The sequence below is a fragment of the Ursus americanus genome, chromosome 1, assembly GCF_024610735.1.
Source record: "Ursus americanus isolate L20-20 chromosome 1, mUrsAme1.1.p, whole genome shotgun sequence".
Classification (NCBI taxonomy): Eukaryota; Metazoa; Chordata; class Mammalia; order Carnivora; family Ursidae; genus Ursus; species Ursus americanus.
In genome coordinates this window covers 60,043,233-60,069,231 of record NC_142127.1, presented here as the reverse complement: position 1 = coordinate 60,069,231, position 25,999 = coordinate 60,043,233, and the positions used below count along the sequence as shown (strand labels likewise).

The following is a 25,999-nucleotide window of genomic DNA, read 5'->3' as shown; positions in this document are numbered from 1 at the left end:
AGTGAATAACCAAAATATGCAAACAAGATTATAACAATATGCTCCCAAATATATAATTGCAAGTATTCCTCACAATAGAAACAAGTTACTGTATGACTGAATTAATAAAAACTATCTCATAAGATTTCAAAAGTTAACAGTAAAAAAAGTTACTCAGAACAATTCTTTAGTTATGAAGAGCCCGCAATTAGAATTAAGTCCTTGGTGGTATTTTCCTTATTATCTCTCCTAGTCTACAATGACTATTCAGATAAGGCCATTGCCAATAATGATAGTGATGATAATCAGGATCTCCTTTATGCTAATAAAACCCTGGGGTAAAAGAATTAGACATTTAAATTAGGTCATACAATGATTCAATTGAGGGAGATTTTAAAATACTCCTTTTAATAAGTATTTTTGCAGCCTTGACTCAATTTGAAGGTAATAGTTCACTTCTGAAGGATGTTTTAAGAATTTTAAAACTTAAAGCTTTATCTCTATTTCCCCTGTGAAAAGATTTTGTATGGAAGAAGGCTTTTTGGGGGCGCCTAGGTGGCTCAGTTGTTAAGTGTCTGCCTTCGGCTCAGGGCGTGATCCCAGGGTCCTGGGATGGAGCCCCGTATTGGACTCCCTGCTCCGCTGGCAGCCTGCTTCTTCCTCTCCCACTCCCCCTGCTTGTGCTCCCTCTCTTGCTGGCTGTCTCTCTCTCTCTGTCAAATAAATAAATAAAATCTTTAAAAAAAAAAAAAACAGAAGAAGGCTTTTGCGTTAGGATTCACACATTGAGAAGAGAGCACTTGCCAGTTCTAGGTGGTTCCATGAGACCTATGTAATTACTTTCCCATTCTATAGATAAAAAAGCTAGAGGCAAGAAACTTAGTAACTTGCCCAAAACCACAAAGATAATAAGAGATAGAATCCAGATTGAAAGTCTGACTCTAAAGCCCTTGAACTTATCTTAAAACATTTTCTGATACTCTAGTGCTCATTTCTCAGTACTTTTAATATTTCCTTTCAAATTTTTTTTTATTTATTTCTACTTTCTCGTACAATAACTTTAGACATACTTAAGGTCAAGATATGTACAACTAGTTTCAGAATCAAAGGGGTATTTTGAAATATAAAGAGTTACACCTCAGTAAGTAAAATATCAAAAATTAATAGAAACAAAAATAAACAGGATTTGTTTGAACAATTAGATCCATGTGGTCCAGCAAAATGTACTGTCAAATGAAATTCTGGTAAAATATCTTTTATTTTTATTTTTTTGAGAGAGATTGAGAAAGTGTGAGCAGGGGCAGGAGGGGCAGAGGGTGAGGGAGAGAGAATCTTAAGCAGGCTCCACACTCAGCATGCAGCGGGATGTAGGACTTGATCTCAGGATCCTGAGCCAAAATTTAGAGTCAGACGCTTAACTGAGCGACCAGGTGCCCCAATTCTGGTAAAATAAGATCTTAAGAAAACAAATGACTTAAAGTAAAAGAAAGAGTAGAGACATTACTTAGATCTAAATAATGGTTATCCCTACACAGAGTATGAGAGAAATAGAATTTATAAACATGATCTTTTTTTAAGTTGATGAGCTTATACTTTGTCTGATTTTCTAGATGTTTAAAGTGGGTAGGTAAATCCAGTCCCTCTAAAACTGGGAAGGTAAAACTAGTCCCTCTTATTTCATCATAGTAAAGAGTGGAAGTGTCTAATGGTATCTACCAGTGGACAGAATAGAGCAGTAAGTGGATATAAATTTTCATTAAGTTCTTTCATTAGTCAAAGTGGTAGAGGTACAAACTTAGGGTAACTTTTAAAATGAAAGAAAATAAGCCAAGATGGAATCATTATAGAAGCTAACATAAAAATTAATTTGAAATAGATCATAAATCTAAATATAAAAAATACAGTTTGTAGAAATGAACTTATGAGCATATCTCTGTAATCTTAGAATAAACCAAGTTTTTAAAAAAGGACACAAAAATATGAATGTAAGAGAAAAAATACATAAACTGGACTTTTTTTAAATAAAAAATTTACACCATTAGATGATTAAACTTTGGGCCATAATAAAGTGACACTTTAAACAACAAGAAACTTAGAAAAAGTAGATGAAGCAATGGTTTGGGACCACTGGATAACTTAGTAACAAAGTGATCCCTGAGAGAAGAGAAACAAATGAGGTGAGATTTACAATTAACTCCACTTACTGCCTGGAGAGAATTTCCAGGCACCGGAGAGAAAGGAGGAAGCCGACTTCATAAATTATAAAAGCAAAGTGTGGAGTTCTGAGAGGGCAAATTGGTTAGAATTTGAGAGATAAAGTAAAAAGAGGAGGGAGTGAGAGAGGAAGGCGGAGAGAGAGAAAGGAGTGGGGGAGAGAAAGAGAAGGTGAGGAAGTAAGAGGAAGAAGGGAAGAGGAAACTCCAGGATCTACAGAAGCGTTCCCTCAAGCCTTTGGCTGAATACTATTTGGTTCATGCGTGTGAAAAAAAATGGCCCAAAGCCAGAGAAAGAATATCAGCAGTACAAATTCTGGAAATACACAAGTCTGAGAACAGTTCATGATCCCCTCACAGCTAGAGTAAAATATCCACCTAATTAAGAGGACAGCATTGAGTAAACCCTCAGAACAGTTTTTTATTTAATAGTAGGATCTAAATAGCATGATTACATAGGGGTAATACAAATCTACACATTTGATAAGTAACATAGAGCTAAATACAAACGCTTACATAAGTAAGTACACGTAAAACAGGTAAAATCTGAATAAAGCTCGTAGATTGTATCAGTGTCAACTTCCTGGTCATACTATTATACTATAGTTTTATACTATGTTACCATTGGGGGGAAACTGAGTGAAGGGTACATAGGATCTATCTACAATATATCTTTCAAATGCATGTGGATCTACAATCATCTCAGAATCAAAAAATTATTAATAAATTAAAAAGGAAATTTAGTCCTAATTATGTGTAATTAAAATATTCTAATATAAATGTCTTTCAAGAAGTAAATACTTTGTATAGTCCCTTAAAGGGAACATATCTAAGCACAAAGGCTAACTTTGTTTCTAGGTTTTTAGGTTTAAATCACTTTTTTTTTCCCTATTGGGCTCAATATTAGTACACTTTCTGAGATAAATTAAGCACTCTAACAGTGGCCTCATTGCTTTTTCTCCGCTTCAATAATCCAATGCTGCAACATCCTGAACCCACAAATTTTCCTTCCCTTTCCATAGAAAGGAAAATACTGTTATTGCTTGACTTCTTTTAGTAATATATACCTCATACAAACTCCAGAAAACTACCTTGGATAATTCTGACTTGATAATTCTTTGCTAATGGTTTCCACTTAAAAACAGAAGCCAGAAAGTCCAAGCTTTCTGTATTATCACATATTTCAATTCACTGTCTTTTCCCAAATAGCTGAACTAATTGTCCTCTGTCAAGCATAGTAGTTAAAAAATAAAAGAGATGGACTGAGGACTTTCCTTATTGGAGACATACATTTTCTTTGAACTATTATTTTAAAACTTTGCAAAGCCTTGTCTTTTACCTAATACTTCACTGACCATTAATTTTCCTCAATCTTTCTATATGCTTAAGTATGCTATCCCTATTCCTAGTCTCTTTTCTACTGCAAATTTAAATGGAAAAGGACTCTTACAACATACAACTGAATCTCTGTAACATACGAGCTAGACTTTACAGCATTTCCTTAGCCTGGGTTAGGTCATTTAACTCTGTGTTTTCATGACTCTTTATAAGGGCTAATAATCATCTTATTTCTGACCCTGGCCTGTACTGCAGTTTGCTAATGTATCCTGTCCACAGTCTTAAATGATTCTTCATAGTTATTGTCACATCAGATAACTCAACAATCCATACCTATACAAAAGGAGGAGGAGGCAGTAAGTCTAGTACAACTGTAAATGATATTTTCTGAACAACCTCCTATTCAATAGAATTTTGGCAATGGTGCAGTCCTGAACACCATAGATTAGTATCATGGAGCCTTTATCTACCTTTGGCCAAAATGGTAAACTGAGAAATAACACAAATACCCTGACAACTGGTAGCTGGCGTCCCCACTAAATTTAAATAATTTAACAGAATAGCAACATCTAATGAGATTATTCTATGACCATAAGAGAACAAAACACAAGGACATTACATAATAACAAAAATTACTAAATATCCCTCTCCTGACCAAATAACTGAACACTATTGACAATTCTAGCTCTATTTTTCCATTTTACCTCCTAGATTAAAAATTATTAAAATATGCAATTACTAATTTGCCATCATTCCATGACAAATATTAATCCAGAACAGAACCCCCTTTTCATTTTCTTCTCAAAAATCACCTAGGATAAACCAAAACACTGAGACAACCTGTAATTACACATTTGTTCCATCACCCTTGCCAGAGAAAGTTAATAAATAAAGTTTGACTCTAGGTGTATTTCTGGCGATCTTTAGACATTATGGTTTATCAAGCTCACACACAACAAGGAGGCTTAATGAGAAAGACTATGACTATTCCAAACATTGGTTAGCCTGTAGATTAAATGGCATTTTCATGGTTTGCTGATGTGAATGTAAATTGGTATAACCACTTTAGAAAATTATTCAGCTATATCTACCTAAGCTAAATATGTAACTGTCCCATGTCCCAAGAGTTCCATCCTAGGCTTATATCCAAGAGATAAGGAAATACATATTCACTGCAAGATAAGCATGGAATGTTCATGGATATTTTATTCGTAATAGCACCAAACTGAAAGCAAGCCAAATATCTAAAAAAAAAAAAAAAAAAAAAAAAAAAAGTAAAAAGGTAAATCACTTACGTAAAATACTACACAGCAATGTGAATGAATGAATGAATTATACTTAATATGAATTAATCTCAAAAACAGAATATTGAGCAAAGAAACCAGACACTAAATGTACGTGCTAGATGAATCCCTTTACATAAAGTTCAAAAAGAGGTTCTAATGCAGCTAGAAGTTAGAATATTGGTTATACTTGAGAGCAGAGTTACTAGGAACACAAACGAGATTTAGGGAGATGTGCTAATCCTCTGCTTCCCGATCTGGATTACATGAGTATATAAATTTGTGGAAATTCATAAATCTGTATATACAAGATATGTCCACTTTTCTGTTTGTTACAATTTTTGTTTCATTTTGTTTCAGGGATTGGCAGAGCCATCTGAGGCTTTAGTTGGGAAAAGGCACTTGAATTGGCTTTTAGTTAGGGCCATGGGCAAGAGGCAGTCCTCAAGGCAGTACACTTCCTCTGTGGGTAGACCGAGGACTGAGGCTGAGCAGCAGGTGTGTCTCCTGTTCCAGAGCTCCTTCCTCCCAAAGGCTCTATGGCAGCCGCAGGAGCGGGGAAGTGGGGAGGAACCACAGTGCTTGTTCACTTGGACAGGAGGACATTAGATGACTCAAACACCAGCTTTCCATTACAGGTCTTTATCTTCTTCACAACCACGGCCCTGGAGGAGCTGCCTTGGCTGAAGGCACTAGAGCCCCCACGAGAGCAGAAGCTGGACTGAAGAAGCACAGGCCATTGTTGAGACCAGGGCTTGTGAGGCCCCTGTAGGGCGAACTCAGCCCACCTGAGTAGCCATTGGTGGTCTTAATACAGATACTCATGTTCTGCATCCCAGCTTCCATCCAGTTCTCCTCACCCTTCAATAGCTTGCAGTAGGTGGTGGTCTCAGTGCCCAAGTCCAGCTTGATGTTCATGAGCTCCTGGTACTCATGCAGTTGCCAAGACCTGCCCTGCTTGACTTGCTGCAGGGCAGCCTTGGCCAGCTTGACATGGGCATCCTTAATGTCCGGCTTCTCGGTATCAGCTCAGTATCCTATCAGCTCAGTATCAGCTGTGGCAGCCTCAGGGAAGCCCTCTGGCTTTGAGGCCCTTGATCTCTGCCTGGAGTCAGGTGATGTTCTGGTGCATCTCGGAAATCTCCATTTTCATGTGACACAGATCACCCCCATGCTTTCCAGCCAATGTCTGCAGCTCCTCATACTTGATCTGGTACATGGTCTTGGTCTCAGCCCACCTGCAGTTGGCAGTGTCTTCACACTGGGCTTTGCAATAATGCCATCCAGGGAATGGCTGTTGTCCATAGACAGGATCATGGACGTGTCTGAGACCTGGGACTATAGCTCACAGATCTCCTCTTCATACAACTGCTTTAAGAAGGCGATCCCATTGGTCAGCCCATCCAGGTGGGACTCCAGTTCTACCTTGTTCATGTAAGCTTTGTCCACATCCTTCTTGATGAGGACAAATTCATTCTGCATGTCTGCATGCACTCTGATCACCCCCTCATATTTATTCTTGAAGTCCTCCACCAGCCCTTGCATATTGCCAAGTTCGCCTCCATCTTCAGCTTCTCCTGGCCCAGTGTGTCCAGCTGCTGCTGAAGGTTGTTGATGTAGCTCTTAAACATCTTTTTTTTTAAAGATTTTATTTATTTATTTGACACAGAGAGAGAGACAGCCAGCGAGAGAGGGAACACAAGCAGGGGGAGTGGGAGAGGAAGAAGCAGGCTCTCAGTGGAGGAGCCTGATGTGGGGCTCGATCCCAGGACTCCAGGATCATGCTCTGAGCCGAAGGCAGATGCTTAATGACTGAGCCACCCAGCCGCCCCAGATGTAGCTCTTAAACGTCTTGTCCATGTTGCTCCAGACCGTTTGCTGCTACTGTAGAAGGCTCCACTTGGTCTCTACCATTTTGCTCTGCTGTTCCAGGTGCTGCACCTTGTTGAGGAAGGACGCAAACCTGTTGAACATCTTGATCTGCTCCTTCTCCTGGGTGCACACAGTCTGGATGTTGGGGTCCACCTCCAGCTTAAGGGAGTTCAGCAGGCTCTAGTTCACTGAGACAGCTGTGATCCCCTCCATGTCCCTGGCCCCACTGTAGGCCCCTACTATACTCATAGTGGTGTCCAGACCACCCCCAGGAGCTGCTACTGCTGACCACCTGGAAGAAGGCAGAGGAGCCGATGCCTGTGCCAGGCGTACAAACAGCTGCTAAAGGCCAGCGGCTGGAGGTGAACACCTTGTAGGACTTCTGGGTCACCGTGATGGACATGGTAGAGACTGGAGAGGAGGAGAGAGCATGTTTGAGAAGGAGCTGAGAAGCTGCTTCTGGGTAGGCTAAAAATTTGGAATTTACAGGTTTTCCTAAAAATGTAAAAGGCACACCAAAACTGAACTCTTATTCTTGCATAGTAAAGATTTTATTTTTTTTAAAAAATACATTAAGAATAGTTACTGTATCATTCAGAGTCCCACCATGAAACAGATGGCACATCAAGAGGTTAGTTAAAACAAGTTTAAGGAAGAAACAACTTATAGAGATGTAGGCAGAGTTCAGTGAACCAGTATGCCATGAAGACGCACCCAGGAGCTAGCAGGAGTAGGAAACTCTTAAGCCTCATCGTGGAAGGGGAAGGAGTCACCAGACACTAGCAAAGACTGTAGTTGCAGATAATGAGCACCTCAAAGGGAGCAGTCACTGCCAAAACCTTAGTCTGGCAGAGGAAGGGAAGAGGAAATAATTAACTTTGATCTTTCTTTTTCTTCCCACAATCAGCTCTCATGTTGCTCATCCAACCAGAACCAGGGGGAAAGGGATTTCAGTAAGTGCAATTTAAAGAAAGTAGTTTCCCAGAGCACAGAGCAGAGCAGGAAATGGTAGAGAAAGAATCTGCAAGGGTAAAAGGAGAAAAACTAGCAAATGTAGAGTCTATAAAGTATTTACAATGGACTTGTTTCTGAGAACTGGGTACTTATCTGCCTCCATTACACGGAAAACATGTACTTTTCATTTTGCCCGACAACCTCCTTCATTTTTTTAATCTTCCTTTCTCTAACACTAATTGCTATTTGAATTTCACTGCTTAATTTTTTGAAACACAGTATCTTTAGATTTTGATCAAAATTATGAGTCAGGAGAGCAGAAATTTCTCCCCAAATGGCAGAATACATGTATTTTTGTTGATCTCAAAAATATCATTCCCTGTTAATGTGTGTTACAAAACTTGTCCTTCCAGGCATTTTGATTTCAAACCCATAATCTAGACAAGTTATTAGCAAATACTTAGTTCAAACTGGTCACTGGTCAGGATAATCATAAGATGGCAAGATAACAGAAGATTCACTTTCAACCATTTATTCTTTGACTTGGAATAAACAGTCTTACACAAAAAACTCAGTTTATATTTTAGGCTACCTTTCAAGAATATGTGTTTTACCTGCAATTTCCTTCCCCCAAAAGAAAAGCATTTTATATTGTTAAGGAATTATATAGCATTAACAGTTTTTTCCCCATCAGCTAAAAATAAAAATACAAAACTAAGAAATTATTATGTTTGTATAATGAGTTAAAAAAATCCTGAAATTTGGGGCGCCTGGGTGGCACAGCGGTTAAGCGTCTGCCTTCAGCTCAGGGCGTGATCCCGGCGTTCTGGGATCGAGCCCCACATCAGGCTCCTCTGCTGTGAGCCTGCTTCTTCCTCTCCCACTCCCCCTGCCTGTGTTCCCTCTCTCGCTGGCTGTCTCTATCTCTGTCAAATAAATAAAATCTTTAAAAAAAAAAAAAAAATCCTGAAATTTTAGACATTGATATAAATAATTAAAATTTGATATCTACACAAGAGTAAAGTTTATCATCTCTATGGGATATTTTTTAACTTTTTAAGTGATAATTTTTATGTCTTTAAAATCTGATTATTGGCATATCATAACACAGTTATTGATTATCACTATTTAGTTAAATTTGCTTTTAAAAACTTGCCAAATAAGAACAGATCAAAATGTGATCACCCTAATCTACATTCTAATCAAATGTCTATAAAGGGAATTTAGTATTTTAAATTAAAACTATCTTCTGAATGTGTAAATCAAAGTTATGCTTATAAGTACTAATTAGATTGTCTTTAATTAAATCTCAGTTATTCATAATAGAAATTTTAAATATCATTAAAATTATATGCCAGAAATAATTACTGAGAAAAAAAAATCTGGTTTTGACAATCTTGCAAAAATTCCATGCAAACATAACTTTTATTTCACACTTCAGAATTTTACTTTATATAGTGTTTTTGGAATGGGTAAATTTGGGCATTATTTACCACCTTACAAAATAAATTTCCTTCTCTCTATATAAAAAAAAAATGTTTTTTAATAATTCACCCATAGGATTGGTTGAAGGCAAAGCCATAAAGTCAGAAAAGTGTGGTAAGACATTCATAATGATCCCCTCACCCCTATACCCATCTTCATCTAGTAAAAGGCAAGAATGGAACACAGAGTCTCAAAGTAAAATCTCATATAAAATAACATCTACAAACTATAAGGCAGATCTATCTTAAAACGTTAGTTTTGGGGCACCTGGGTGGCTCAGTCGTTGAGCGTCTGCCTTCGGCTCAGAGCGTGATCCCAGCGTTCTGGGATCGAGCCCCACATTGGGCTCCTCTGCTGGGAGCCTGCCTCTTCCTCTCCCACTCCCCCTGCTTGTGTTCCCTCTCTCGCTGGCTGTCTCTCTCTCTGTCAAATAAATAAATAAAATCTTAAAAAAAAAAAAAAAAACGGTAGTTTTGTAGCTGGGGTTTTTGTTTGTTTTTTAATAAAACAAAAAAAAATGATTCATGTGTCCAAAATAATTACGGTGTTGTATTAGTATCAGGTACAAACTATATCCTATTAAAACACATGTATTTTTCCCCAGTGCTTCCTGTACATTAACATACAATGAAATATTTGCTTTTAAATGTTCACAATTTCTGTCAGGAGGATAAGCATGCATTCCCATCCTCATGTCTAATGGTAATTCATTTTTATCTTAATAGTGATGAAGAACTAGCTTCATGCTGATGATTATTGGTACCACTACAGAAGAAACAATTGTGGTTGCTGAACTAATACAAAGCAACATTTATCATGGAATCGCACTCACACAAATCAGAACCCTTATCCAGTATCCAGCTTTACTAGTAATTTCAGAGATGAGAGCAAGAAGGAGACAGACAAAGCACAGAGAGGGATGTCTCACACAGTTACCTCGGTCTTTCTGTCCCACAACGAGCCATGTGCTCTCTAGTCCAGATTGAAAGGTGAAGCTGAGGTAAAACTGAGTAAAGGGTGAGTTTAATGAATAACTCCCGTGACTGGGGGGTGGGGGGTGAACTTCCTTCTTTGTGTGTAATAACCATCCATATTATGCGCTTAAAAAAAAGTGTCATAACCACCAGATGATCTATTTGGCCAAACTTTCTGATTCATTACATAACCCTTATCTTGAATGCCTCCATCATAGTGTTTCCAACTCCCCCAGTTTCACATTCAGGTCTTTAAGGGCAACATTCATATTCCCCATCGGGATTACTAAATATCTAGCTTTCTCAACCTCAGCACTATTAACATTTGGGGCTGGATATTCTTTGTTGGGGATGGGTGGGCATGGTAGAAGGTTAACTAGTATCTCTGGCCTTTACCCACTAGTTGTCAGTAGCGACTACTTTGTTGTGACACACCTCTAGATAATGTCAAAGAAATGGTTCTGAACTGCCAGAACGCTCCCAGTAGAGAATCATTGCTATTTACTGAGCACGCTCATCTACAAACGTAAGAAATTTTGTATACCAGATCCCAGACCACCACACCCAAACCATTGCAAAAGGCCCAAGATCTTTCATTATAGGTTGTGCAAGCAACATTTTCAGATTCTAGGGCTTTATATGAAGATAAATTCAGCCTCTCTATCCAAATAATTTTCATTCTAAGTCACAATTCTCATAATTAGATTGTAATTTCTCCAGACTTAGAATAGAATAAAATCGTCACGTTGTTTTAAGTCATAAGAGTGGGTACACTGTTCTTCAAAAGTCATCTAAACAGACTCCTTCAGTTAAGTCAGTTTCAATTCCTTCTCCATATTTGCATGTCTCCTCATCATGCCCTTTTCTTTATGTGACCCGGATCTTTTATCCACCATGTACCCTCTGCACAGTAACTGAGCCTGATAGTCATGACTTCCTCCTGAATATTCTCTTGATTTACTAAGAATTAGATTACATAAAGCATTTAAGATTAGGAAGCACTCCAGATCACGCACTGAACAATCTGTATCGGTGGCATTTAATTAGGTGTGTCTTTCTGGTCATGATAAAGGAAGTTAAGGTCACGTGTACGTGTCACATTCCAACTGCTTAGGAAGGATTATTCCATTTAAGGGTGAGGGAGTTGGTGGGATAGAAACTCCTATCAGGGGAGTCCTGTTCAGCCCTTGCCATTATCCACTGCAGCAAATTAACTGTAACAACACCCAGATTTATCTGCTTGCAGAATTTTACAACCACTTGGGGATTCACTGTTGAGAAAAAAGGTTCCTTCCTTTTAGTGGAATCAAAAATTAGCAACATAGCCCCTACATTAGTTTCCCAGGACTTCCATAACAAATTTCTGAACTATGTGGATTAAAACAACAGAACTTTATACCCTTGCTTTTCTGGAGGTTAGAAGCCTTAAATTAAGGTATTGGTAAGGGCATGTTGTCTCTGAATGCTCTAGAAGACGACCTTCCTCACCTCTTCCTCATCTCTGGCATTCGTCAGCAATCCTTGGTCCTCTTAGTTTACTGATACATTCATTATTCCAGAGTCTGTCTCAATCTTTACATGGACTACCCTCTTGTGTAGGGGGGGTATCTCCCTCTCCTTATAGAGATACTAGTCATTAGTTTAGAGACCACCCTAATCCAGTTTGGCCTCTTTTTTAACTTCTTTACATATAAATCTACTGCCAAATAAGATCACATCCATAGGTTATGGGTGGACATGAATTTGGGGAGACAGTATGCAACCAAGTACACTCCTTGATCATTAATTGAGGAATTGATACCAAAAATAATTCAACAGACTTTGTCTAGTCTTTCTTGTTAAAATGTCTAAATTCTTTATCAGATTACTCCTGGTATTTTTAGTCACATCACCTTAGTCTGCAACTGGCTGTAGGGTTTTACGAACAATGAATTTACTGGTGCTATTATGTAAATGAACAGGACAATTCACCACAAAACCACAGAGGCATAAAGGAACCTTCGAGTTCAAGAAAATTCAGCCTTAGGGGCCCCTGGGGTGGCTCAGTCCTTAAGCGTCTGCCTTCAGCTCAGGGCATGATCACAGAGTCCTGGGATTGAGCCCCACATCAGGCTCCTTCGCTGGGAGCCTGCTTCTTCCTCTCCCACTCCCCCTGCCTGTGTTCCCTCTCTCACTGGCTGTCTCTCTGTCAAATAAATAAATAAAATCTTTAAAAAAAAAAAAAAAAGAAAGAAAGAAAAAAAGAAAAAGAAAATTCAGCCTTAAAGCTTTTCCTATTGTTATCTCCTACTCATCAGAGTGTCTTTTTTTTCCCAAAAATGCTACCAGTAAGAGCCAAAGAAAAAAATGTTTGCTATGTTTTCCACTGTATGTCACTCTTTATCAATCCACCTAGCCAGCACCTCCAGTTCTAAATCTATTTCCTCCTAATTTTGTTGGCAAGATTTTCCCTTGTAATTAATCCATCTCAATTTTTTCTCCCCTTCATAAAAATGAGTAGCAGTTACCCAAGCATCAGATTTTCACCAGATTTTTTCATCCCCTTCTTTTTCTTGCCAAAACTTCCTTAGCGATTCTTTCTCATGAATTTGAAAGATGGCCTGGCTTATCACACCAGCTAAACAAACACAAATGACTTGACTATTCAGTCAGACTCCAACAAATCAGACATCTTATAAAATATCAAGCTTTACTAATGATGGTAAGCAGATGAGCAATTAAAAAGTTCTAGCAAAGCAGAAAAAGGTCTCTGCTATCCTGTATGCGTCTCTAAGTTCTTCCATGGGGTAACTATCTTTCGATTTCTGGCCCAGAGTTAAAGATTATTTTATAATGAGATTGGCACATTAACATACAGAATTGTGAGTGTTCAGACTAGGAAATATCTCCATTTTGTACTCTACAGAGCTGTATGATATTCTTCTTGGAGTCCTTATTTATATATCCACTAACTGTAGGCTTGTTTATCAGAAGCAACCCTAAATCAGGGACATCATTGCTAAGACCATTCCTTCACAGACTCTTTTTCTAGCAAATGAATGGGCAAATATGGACAAAATTTGCCCAAAGCTTCAATACCATAGACCATGTCATCTACCTTTTTTCTTTTGTCAGGACTGGGTCCTTATTTGGCGGGACAGGAACAGATCACAAGAAAACTGCTTTATCTCCTTCTACCCCAGATGCTTTTCTAGAGGTCATTATTGCTGATGGCACAAGATGATAAAGATGGAGGTAAAATATTTTTTACCTTACTAAAGGAGCAAGAAATCTTCTAATGGCAAAAGACAGAAATCTGTATTTGATGCTTTCAAACAACTAGTTTTATGGAAAAGTTCTCATGTTTGATCCTATGTAAAAGAAAAATATCTGAAATACTTAAAAATGAACATCTGAATGCATCCCTGAAAGTGGGAATGTCAATAAACAAGGTTGCAGATAGTCATCTACAGCCCTGATGGCATCTTAATATGCATAAAACATTGTATCAGATGTTCAGGAATTACAGGATCTAAAATCCAAAAATAACTTTAGTCTTTTGAAAGATTTAGATATATTATATTCATGAAATATTAGAGAGAAATTACCCCCCAAAATTTTAAATATTATAAAATTTAAAGTATTTAAAAAATACTTTTAAAAGGAAAGAATAAAAATAGACAAAAGGCAAAATAATCTAAACATGATTTTTACAAGATTAAAAGATATAAAATAGGGAGACTAAGAAAGGGTAGTGGTGCAGTATTTAATTAGAAAAGATGTGTTGAAGGGCATGAGCTTAGAGCCATATATAAATGACAAGATCATTAATGAAAACCAAATGAATTTTAATAGCTGAAATAGTACCCACATCATAACCGCTGCCTACAAGTGAATTTATTTTATTATTAGATATATGCTTGATTTTCTTAATGCCAGGGAATTCTTCAGTTTCACTGGCAGAGTCCTCAGTTTCCAGGAGACTTAAATGTGCAGTTATGTATAATATATCCGGAGGGAATTTATGTTCTCATATCTAGGCATATGCCTATCTATATTACAAATGGTAAATCACTGATCACATATAAAATGATTCATCATAGAATCGCCTCCTTTTTAGAGACTCAAAGCCCTGATAATTTTATATTACAGAAAAACATCTTCAAATAAAACCCAGCTTTAAATTCTAACCTTTAAAAATAACTTTTATTGGAAAGCCTACAAGACCATTTTTCTTCCTTTCATTTTTTAAAGTAGCAGTAGTCCACCATAATAGTTGTCTTTTATCCTTCGATCTGTCACATATAGATAACATCATATGCATTTTTAAAACAAAACAAAGGTCAAATTGATATGATTTAAACCAAAAACGGCTGGCTATATTGTAAAATATAGGCTTTTATAAAATACTTAACAGAAAAATTTCCTCACTTCTTTAGACTTTGAAGTTTAATTAGTACACAAATGTCCAAGCTTAAAGAAAATTTCTAGTATTGATTTCTCTCAATTTAGAAATTTTTAAATGATTGCATTATTTTCTTTAAATATGGTCAAACATTCTCTCAATGGTTTATACAAAACATGTTTCTCTGGAATAAATATATTATCTCAAAGTTCCTATTTAATGATAGTAATTGTAAAAGCAAAATAAAAATAATAAAAGCTCAGATACCAAAACAACCTGAACATTTTTCCAGTATTTATTATAAATCAATTGACCTCCTGTCATTGTTCTATAGACTCATGATTGGATAAATAACCCTAGTGGTGTTATCCCATCCCTGTAAGGAACAGCTGGATTTCAAATCAAAAGCCACTGCTTGGAGCATGTGCCCTTACTATTCTTTGTTTTATCATATATTTATTTACTTGAGAGAGAGCGAGAGAGAGAGTGAGCATACATGAATGGGAGAGGAAGAGGGAGAGAAAATGCCAAACAGACTCCACATTCAGCACGGAGCCGGTCACAGGGCTCAATCCCATGACCTGAGATCATGACCTGAGCCAAAACCAAGAGTCAGATGCTTAACTGACTCCACCACCCAGGCACCCATGCCCTTATTATTCTTGATGTAGCACTCATACTGAAACCACCGTCTCCTCTGTCCACTGTGTTTATTGGTGAGGCCTATCTCTCTTACTAGCTGCTGTGTGGTCCTCTTCTAATACCTTGATTTCAGCTGTCCTAGGAACAACACAAACTGATTTAATTAAGTTCACGTAATTAAGGTACACCAAAGGCAACAAATTAATCATATGTGATATATATCCTATATTTCAATTTAGACTGCTCCAATTCTAGAAGCAGGAAATTGAGGATTTAAAATTTTATAAAAATTCATTAGCCATAATTCATACAACTTAGTGATAAGCAAGCTAATATTTTAAATTTTCTTTTTTGGTAATGAGGCCAATTCATTACACAAAAATACTGTATAATGAAGTCCTTACATGGTTGCATTTTGTAGAAAAAGGAAAAAAAAAACAGAGTGAACACATTACACTTTTTTGTCTCAATCCTGAAGAATTGATTTAAATACATAAATTTCTGAGAGCCTGAGAAGATAGTGGAATAAAAGGACCTTAAGCTCACCCTGTCCCACGTTCACAATTAGATATCACTCACATTCATGTAAATAAACAGAGAGTGATCTGAAAACTAACAGAACAAACTCCACAACTAAATGTAGAGAAGAAACTGCACCTTAGAAGTTAGGAAGGGCAGAAGTGGTAGTCTGGAGCTGCCCATAGGAGGGAGGGAGCTGCAGGCACTGTAGGGAAAAGGGGAAAAGAAATGGTTCTACCTCACACCAAGGAGCCTCCTTGGGGAAGACGAACCCATAATATCTGGCTATGAAAACCAGAGGGGCTGAATTCCCTGACTTTGTATAACCAGCCAGACTTGGAGCCTGGAGCTTTATAAGTCAACTGACTCAGCACTGGGAGGGCCAGGAGGGCCAGTGATGGCTGGGTCGCCACCCTTTAAGAGACACAGAGTCCACAGAGAGACAACACAGAAGGGACAGTTTGCACAATGTCTGGGGCAAATTTATGTAAGATCTGTTTATACTCATTTTAGAGCCTGTTGGGGGACTTCTCTGAGAACAAAGGAGCTGGTAGGCACCATTTTCCACCCCCACCCCCCAGCATAAAAACACAGCCACCTGCTGGAGGCAAAATTGAATAGATACTTCCTATCTAACCTGTTAGCAGTGTGCTCTGCCCACTCCAAGCCCAGTGGCCTCTGCCCTGGGATCAGCACAAATTTTGCCAACACAGCACATGTACCCTGCCCAGCCACCCTGCACACAAATGCTGTGCAACCCCACCCTCCCACACCCCCACTCCCCTGCCTCTGTGCTTCAGGGGATCTGGCCTAGGACTAGTGCTTCAGCACAAATTTTGCTAACACTGCCACCCAAACCCAAGCCCTCCTGTGGTAACATCCCCCAAAGGAGGACTGCCTGGGTCTCATTAACATCACAGAGAGCAAGCATTGCCCACAATAGGCAGAGGAGCAATGCAGACATCTGGAATGAAAGAAAAAGTCACTCAGACACAGCAGCAGGACACAAGCAACACACAGTTGGAGACTGAAGTGTAAGGTTCTGGTGAACAGAGGACACTTTACTGCAGGTCACTATAGGACATCTTCTTCATAAAGCCACTATTTTCAAGAGCAGAAGACTTATCTAACTTTCATAACACAGAGACACAAAGAGGTAGACAAAATGAGGAGACAGAGGACTATGAACCAAATGAAAGAATAGGACAAAATCATAGCAGGAGATCTAAGATCTTATGTCTAACAGAAATAAGAAATATGGCTGATAGAGAATTTAAAGTAATGATCATAAAGACACTCACTGGACTTCAGAAAAGGGTGGAGGACATCAGTGAGGCTCTTGACAAAGAGAAAAAAGAAATAACATAGAAGAAGAACTCAATAAGCGAAATTAAAAAGAAAATAGAATAAATAGTAGGCTACAGGAAGCTGAGGAACATAGCAGTGACCTGGAGGATAGAGTAATGAAAAGCAATCAAGCTGAACAGGTGAGTGATAAACAAATATTGCATAATGAAAATAGATTTAGAGAACTCAGTGACACCATCAAGTGAAAAAACATTTGCATTATAGGGATCCCAGAAAAAGAGAAGGGGGGGGGATGTATTTGAAGAAATAATAATGAAAAGTTCCCAAATCTGCAAAACAGAGATCCAGATTCAGGAGACACAAAGATCTCTCAACAAATTCAACCCAAGAAGAGCTACACTAAAACACATGGTAATTAAATGGCAAAAAAACAGTAATGAAGAATTTTAAAGTTGCAAAAGAAGACATCTATATTCAAAGGAAACCCCGTAAGGCTATCAGCTGATTTTTCGGCAGAAATTCTGCAGGCCAGAAAAGAGTGGCATGACATATTCAAAGTGCCAAAAGGGGAAAATCTGGGGTGCCTGGGTGGCACAATAGGTTAAGCACCTGACTCTTTATTTCAGCTCAGGTCATGATCTCAGGGTTGTGAGATCAAGCCCCATGTCAGGCTCTGCACTCAGTGCAGAGTCTGCTTAAGACTCTCTTTCCCTCTCCCACTGCCCCTCCCCACCCCACGATCACTCGCACTCTCTCTTTCTCTAATCAATAAATAAATCTTTAAAATAAATATAAATAGATAGATAGACAGATAGGTAGGTAAGTAGGTAGACAGGAAAAATCTGCAGCCAAGAATACTCTATCTAGCAAGGCTAGCATTCAGAATAAAAGGAGAAACAGTTTTCCAGAGAAACAAAGGTTAAAAAAATTTATTAGCATTAAAACAGCCCTAAGAGAAATGTTTAGGGGAACTCTGTGAGTGGAAAACAAAAAACTATAAGTAAGAGTAAGAAAAATAAGAACAAAAGCAAAAAAACCTAAGTATTTCTGTACAAATCAGTCCAGAGAAACACTAAATAAAAGGATGTAAAATATGATACCACATATGTGAAATATGGAGGGGAGAGGAGTAAGGAATTAGTTCAAAATTAAGGGACTATCATAATATAAACTGCTTAATATAGACCGCTATATGCAGAAGATGTTATATATAAACCAAATGGTAACACTGATTAAAAAAATAACACATATGCAAAATATGAAGAGTAAGAAATCCAAATATTTCACTAAAAAAGCCAACTAATCAATGAAAGAAAGCAAGAAAAGAAAGGAACAGAAAGGAACTACAAAAATAACTGTAAAACAAGTAACAAAATGGTAATAAGTACACATATAGATGCAAAAATCCTCAACAAAATATTAGCGAACCGAATCCAATGATACATTAAAAAAATCATTTGCCATGATCAAGTGGGATTTATTCCTAAAATGCAAGCGTGGTTCAATATTTGCAAATGGATTAATGTGATACATCACATCAATAAGATAAAGAATAGAAATCATATGATCATTTCAACACATGCAGAAAAAGCATTTGACAAGTACAACATCCATTCATGATAAAAACCCTCAACAATGTAGGTCTAAAGGGAATATACCTCAACATGATAAAGGCTATATATGAAAAACCCACAGCTAACACCATACTCGATGGTGAAAAACTGAGAGCATCTCCCCCAAAGTCAGAAATAAGAGAGGGCTGGGGTGCCTGGGTGGCGCAGTCGTTAAGCGTCTGCCTTCGGCTCAGGGCGTTTTCCCGGTGCTCTGGGATCAAGCCCCATATCAGGCTCCTCTGCTAGGAGCCTGCTTCTTCCTCTCCCACTCCCCCTGCTTGTGTTCCCTCTCTCGCTGGTTGTCTCTGTCAAATAAATAAATAAAATCTTTAAAAAAAAAAAAAAAGAAAGAAAGAAAGAAGAGAGGGATGTCCAATCTCAACACTATTATTTAACATAGTACTGAAAGTCCTAGCTACAACAATCAGACAAGAAAAAGGAAGTAAGAGGAATCCAAGTTGGTAAAGAAGTAAAATATTTGCTGTTTGCGAACAACATGACACTATATATAAAAAAATCTAAAGACTCCACCAAAAAACTACTACAACTGATAAATTAATTAAGTAAGGTTTCAGGATACAAAATCAACACACAGAAATCTGTGGCATTTTCATATGCTAATAATGAAGCAACAGAGAGAAAAATTAAGAAAGCAATCCGTTTTACAACTGTACTTAAGATAATAAAATATCTGGGAATAAATTTACCCAAAGAGGTGGAAGACCTATACCCTGAAAACTATAAAACACTGATTAAATATACTGAAGATGACACAAGCAAATGGAAAGATATTTCATGCTCACGGATTGGAAGAACAAATATTGTTAAAATGTCCATACTACCCAAAGCAATCTACACATTTGATGCAATCCTTATCAAAATACCAACAATATTTTTCACATAACTAGAACAAACATCCTAAATTTGTATGGAACTACAGAAGACCCAAATAGCAAAAACAATCTTGAAAAGGAAAAACAAAGCTGGAGGTATCACAATTCCAGGTTTCAATTTATATCATCAAGCTGTAGTAATCAAAACAGTATGGTACTGGCACAAAAATAGGCACACAGATCAATAGAATAGAATAGAAAACCCAGAAATAAACCTGCATTTATATGGTCAATTAATCTTTGACAGAGGAGGAAAGAATATGCAATGGGAAAAAGCGTCTTCAACAAATGGTGTTGGGAGAACTGGACAGCAACATGCAAAAGAATGAAACTAGACCACTAGCTTATACCACGCACAAAGATAAATTCAAAATGGATGAAGGTCCTGACTGTGAAACCTGAAACTATAAAAACCCTAGAAGAGAGCCCGGGCAGTAATTTTTCCCACATTGAACATAGCAACTTTTTTCTATATGTGTCTCTGGAGGCAAGGGAAACAAAAGCAAAGATAAACTATTGGGACTTCATCAAAATAAAAAGCTTCTGCAGGGCAAAGGAAACAATCAACAAAACTAAAAGGCAACATACAGAATGGAAGATATTTGCAAATGACATCTCTGATAAAGAGCTAGTATCTAAAATATATAAATTACTGATACAACTCAACACCCAGAAAACAAATAATCCAATTTAAAAATGGGAAGAAGACATGAACAGACATTTCTCCAAAGAAGACACACAGATGGCCAAAAGATATATGAAAAGATGCTCAAATTACTCATCACCAGGGAAACGTAAACCAAAACTAATGAGATATCACCTCACACCTGTCAGAATGGCTAAAATAAAAAATATGAGAAACAAGAAGTATTCGAGAAGATGTGGAGAAAGAGGAACCCTCATGCACTGTTGGTGGGAGTGCAAATTGCCGCAGCCAATGTGAAAAATGCATGGATATTCTTCAAAAAGTTAAAAGCAGAAATATCGTACAATCCAGTAATTCCACTACTGGGTATTTACCCCCAAAATACAAAAATATTAATTCAAAGGGATTTATGCACCCCAGTGTTTATTGCAGCATTGTTTACAATAGCCAGATTATGAAAGCAGCCCAAGTGTCCATCAATAGATGAACAGATAAAGTAGTAGTGCGTGTGTGTGTTTGTATACAATGGAATATTATTCAGCTATAAAAAAGAATGAAATCTTGCCATTAGCAACAACAAAGATGGAGCTAGAGAGTATAATGGTAATGAAGTCAGTCAGTCAGTCAAAGACAAATACCATATGATTTCACTCATGTGTGGAATTTAAGAAAAAAAAAAACAAAGAGCAAAGGGGAAAAAAGAGAGAGACAAAACAAGAAACAGACTTTTAACTATAGAGAACAAACAGATGGTTACCAGAGGGGAGGGGATTGGGGGAATGGGGGAAAGAGGTGATGGGGATTAAAGAGTACACTTAGATAATGAGCACTGGGTGATGTACAGAATTGTTAAATCACCATATTTTATACCTAAATCTAATGTAACACTGTTAACTATACTAAAATTAAAAACTTAATTAAAATGGTAAATATATTTATATACACGCATATACATATATATATATATACACACACACACACACACATATATATATAAATTTCTAGAAATTCATATAAGTCAATGATGCCTTATACCTCCAAACTCTTTAAGATTTCTTGAAGTAGAATTATATAACTTTTCAGTCCTCATCTGGAGAGAACATTTTTTTTTGATAAATATTTATTGGTTTCCTACATGGAATATACTAGGAGCTAAGCTCTAGTGATGCAAAATGAACCAAAGAAAAGAATACTGCTTTCAGGAAGCTCTCAGATTACTGGAGGAGATACACTAAAAACAAGTAAACAAGTGAGTAAAAATGACCAATTGTGATGAGTGATATAAAGAACTAGATGCTAATCTAGAGAAAAGAATAGAGTGGAAGGTGAGAACCTTTCTCAACAGGATAGTCTGGAAGTGTGACTTTCTGGCTGAGACTTCGAGGACAAAAATGGATACTTCCACAAAAAGAATGGCAGGAAAGAATATTCTAGGCAGTGCAAACAACCTGAGCAAAACACTGAAAGCCACAAAGAACTGGGTTTATGCAAGGAATTGAAAAAATAACAATTTTGCTGCAGCTTGGGGGTGAAAAGGAAAAAGTAGCAAGATAAGAGTTTGGAGATATCAAGGACCAAATCATGAAGGAAATTAGAACACATAGTAAGAAGTAGGATTGGTTTTAATTGCAATGAAAACCACTGAAGAAATTAAACAGTGAATATTAAATTGTATTCAGGTAACTCTGATTGATAATGGAGAAATGGTTGCCAGAAGATGAACATGAAAGGGAGACCAGTTGGTTCTTATTGGGAACCAAGAAAGAGGCGATAATGTTTGAGACAAACACTATGATAACAAAAAAACTTGCTGAATTTCATATGGGAATGAAGTAACAGAAAGAATCAAAGATAACTGAACAATCCAGCCACTGGTTTAAGCAATTAGTTGAATATTCCTGCAAAATTCTGAGGTGGAAAAGTCAGGGGAAGAACAAGGGAGGAAAGGGTTAGAGGAAAGGATCATAAGAGAGTTCAATCATAAAGTCTGAAATGTCTCTGATAAACCAAATCTTAAACATCTCTAAGGCATCAAAGTCTGTATGGTTAATCTGGAGCTTAGAAAAAAAGCTCTGAAATCTATACATTTGGGAGTCATCAACATAAAGAGTAATTAAATCCAGACACAGAAATCCCTGTCAACTCATAAGGTTCTACTCATCATTACTGAGTTTACTTTGAGATTATTATATTCTATTTTACTTGGAATTCTGTGTTTTTTGTTTTTACTGATTCCTGGCTTGTCTTTTCCACAGTATAGAATCTGGTACAATGTTTATTTTGACCTAACATACTATGTGTTACCTAAGACCTTCTCTGTGGCTGGAACTAATACTTAATGCCTCCATTCCCACATCTGTTTCCCAACATCTTTCTCATTATTACCTTCCATAATGGCCTTTATAGACATTTATTCCTGATTTCCCCCCATGATATTTTACTACCATAGACAGATTATATATCTGTTGACATAATGTATGTCTATTTGAGCTCTGTAAATAAAACAGAATAATATAAAGATTACTCTTTTTATTCAATGCAGGACCATGAATGACTAAAAATTTTCAAGTAAAAATTTTAAAATGTAAAGCCTACTAACTTAATACTGTTTATGCTGAGTAATTTTTAATGTAATTCATTTACTTAAGCAAATTGTATCAAATTAAATATGCAAATTAGGAGCATACACAAATACATAATAGCAAAGTAATGAAAATTCTAAAATTAATAATTCAAAACTTATTTTCCAGCAAAGTAAACAGTAGAAAAACTAAATTAATTGCTTAAAAATTACTTTTAGTGAACTTAACTTTTAACTTTTGCTTTATATGAGAAAATAACTTTTAATTAGCTGAGACTCTGATAGTTATTCAGGTATTACATTTTTCTTTTTAGTACTTTATGTAACTAATACTGGGTTGACTAATGCTGTAGAATTAAAAAATAAAATACAAACTTTTATTCAATTTCCAGAACCAACCACATACACAAAAGCATTGAGAATCAAACATAAACCACCAGATCCATAAGGCAGACAATGGCAGCCAAAAGGCACCTAGAGGTGACGTCTCATATAAGACTTAGATTGAGCAAATGACTGAGATAAAGTCCTCCAGCTGCACCATCTATTCACTATAATTTTGTAGCAATGATCTTGCAAACATTTTACACATATTCCAGGAACTTTATGTAAATGCCATTTACGTGATACCCAGGAAAATCCCATGAAAGAAACTAAATACAGAGAAATAAAATTCTGCAGCGTACAGTTGAGTTTTAGATGGCCACATATCATTGTAATAAAAACATTTTTTTACACCTTCCTTTCTAAGAACCAATTTTCATTACTTTGAGGGTGATACTGTTTTCATTGAGACGCCAGCTCTGAAATCATCCCAGGTCCAAGAGTGTGTAATGTTGCCCCATTTCCAGCTTGATTGCTGCAGACTGCACCCCTTCATAGATAGGTTTCTAGGAGAGGACATCTCATACATCTGGCTTCTCAGGACTTAATTATTCCTTTACTATTAAGTAACATACATAATAAATAAATGTTAAAAATAAGTAAGATGTAAATTCAAATCTTACTTAAAATTAATTCCAGAAACTCTGGCACATAATTAGGAAAAAACAGAATAACAAAAACCAATACAACATTTTGTTTTAATTCTACATTGACTTCCACATAAACAGAGGTGTCAAAGGAAGATGGTCCAAAAATATAAATTGGTTTTGGAATAATTATTTAATGACTGGCACAGTTTTAAAATGTATGCTTTTATTCATTTCTATTCCAGGATACCTTGACCTCATTCTTCAAGGTATCAGTGTTTTCTTTACAGCAACTGCTGATGCATGCATGCACAACCTGGTCCAGAGCTGTCTGAAAGCCATGAATTATTTCACAAAACTAGGCTAACTTCAAGAGAACCCAAAAATCTTGCTGCGGAATAAACATCTAAATAAAATTACAGTTTAGAGAAAGATCTTTTATACACATGTTACAATTTGGAAAAAAAAAAAAGGCAAGTAGTTAATAATCACTACCTCTGCTCCTTCTCTTCAATCTTGGGAAAATTCAACTGCCCAAAATGCATTTTTAAATGCAGCAAAAATACAAGAGAATTGTCTCTGAATAATTTTTCTTAATTATTCAAGTATGAAAAGTTGTGTGGTTAAAAATAGCAGGATCTTTTAAGGAAATAATATTTTTAAGTAATCGGCAAAAATCTCAGCTGGAAGTGAAACAGTCTTATTATCAAATTTAGTAAAGTACAGAGCAAGGCACAAGTGGCAATTTGCTGATCACATGGAGAGGGATGAATCTGGCAGAGCTGAAAGAAGTAAAGACAGCTCTGGTGTTGTGAGGCTCCCCAGAATTACATCCACACTCTCAGCAACCATAATAGGCATATTCTACCTAATAATCATATCTCCAGAATCTTTCTAGTCTTTAAAATAGCTAATGAATAGTTGTCTAGATCTGCCAATGATTGAAATAGTTTAGGACACAGTTACATAAGGAAAAAATATGCCATGCAAGTTCAGTTTGGCGTACATTGTGGAAAACAAGCTTTCAAAATCTTCCCCACCCTCCTTCCTGATTTTGAAGCATTAGACCTGTAGCCTAATGTTCTGAAAGGCTGTATTTTGTTAAAAGCAAGGGTTTTGTTGTTTTTCTTTTTTTTTATTTGAACACAATCTGACACCCTCTTAAATTTATAATTCTCACTTTTTGTCTAGCTTATTGTTCCATCTTCTGTTTTAAACTTCTCAAATGAAAGATCCATTAAGTTTTAACTTACTCTGAATAGCACCAACTATGAAGCCATTTGCAAATAGGTGCTTAAAAGGCTCTGAGTGATATAATGTTGATGTAGACATAGGGGCCCAGCAAAGAATGGAATTGTAAAAAGTGACAGAAAATACAAGCTTGGTACAAACAGGATTTTTATCTCTAAATGTTGATTGATTCACCTAAAAGACATGTTTTGGTAGAGTTGAAAATACATCAAAATAATTAGCATGGTATCACCTAACACTAACAACTTTAAATAAAAATCTAAGTTCAGAAGGACTCAATTCTTCGAAAAGTTAGAGTCAAGTACCTATTCCCCAGAAGTTAAGTTGGGTTGGGGATACAATTATTGCAACTATCAAAATCAAATTTTGACATATAGTTTTCATGGTTTTTTTTTTCAAAAATATACTTTCTGATTACAATACAATATAAAAACCTGAAGATTTTCATCAATGGATATTTATAGCTGCTTCTTAACAAATGACTGACAATTACTCGTTATTCAAAGCACGCTCCACACTAGCAGCTCAGAAAGCTGGGTAATTATCACCACTTAGTAACCATGTGACTTTGAGAAGGTCATTTTATTTCTCTTAAGTGTTTCTTTTAGATATTATAAAAATATTGTCTCTTGTTTCCTCCCAGCAAATTTCAAATGAAAAAAAAAAGTGTTTTATATCATCAGAAACATCATTATCATACTCTTGATGGTGATGATAGCACCATGAAAAGAATGAATTAGACTGGTTTTCATATATATTTTACACAAAGTAATCATAAGGGCTTTCATCAAAGAGATGTTATCAAAGGGAAAAAAGATGACAAAGTTCTAAATTTGCAAAAGTGATCTCTCTCACTCTCTATAATCCTAGTTTAAGGGGATCACGTGATGTAAATAGTTTTACAATTATTTCTTCTCAGTAATATGTCTATATTCCATGTCGGAGCATATAGATTTATTGCCTCCTTCTCAATTGGTATATAGTGTACCAGGACTTGGGAATATTGAGGTTTATTACCTAATAAAAACTTCTCCAATGGATAAAATTAAAAATTCTATTTCTAGTATTGTTTATGTACCGCCTTATTCACATG

At 36.6% G+C, this 25,999-nt stretch overlaps 1 long non-coding RNA gene and 1 pseudogene across 1 annotated transcript in view; both read right to left on the bottom strand.

Moving 5' to 3' along the window:
* Nucleotides 1-25,999, bottom strand: part of LOC148110773 (uncharacterized) — a 522,247-nt gene that overhangs the window by 41,713 nt on the left and 454,535 nt on the right. The window lies entirely within an intron of this gene.
* On the bottom strand, nucleotides 4,931-7,421 carry LOC123798114 (keratin, type II cytoskeletal 8-like; annotated as a pseudogene).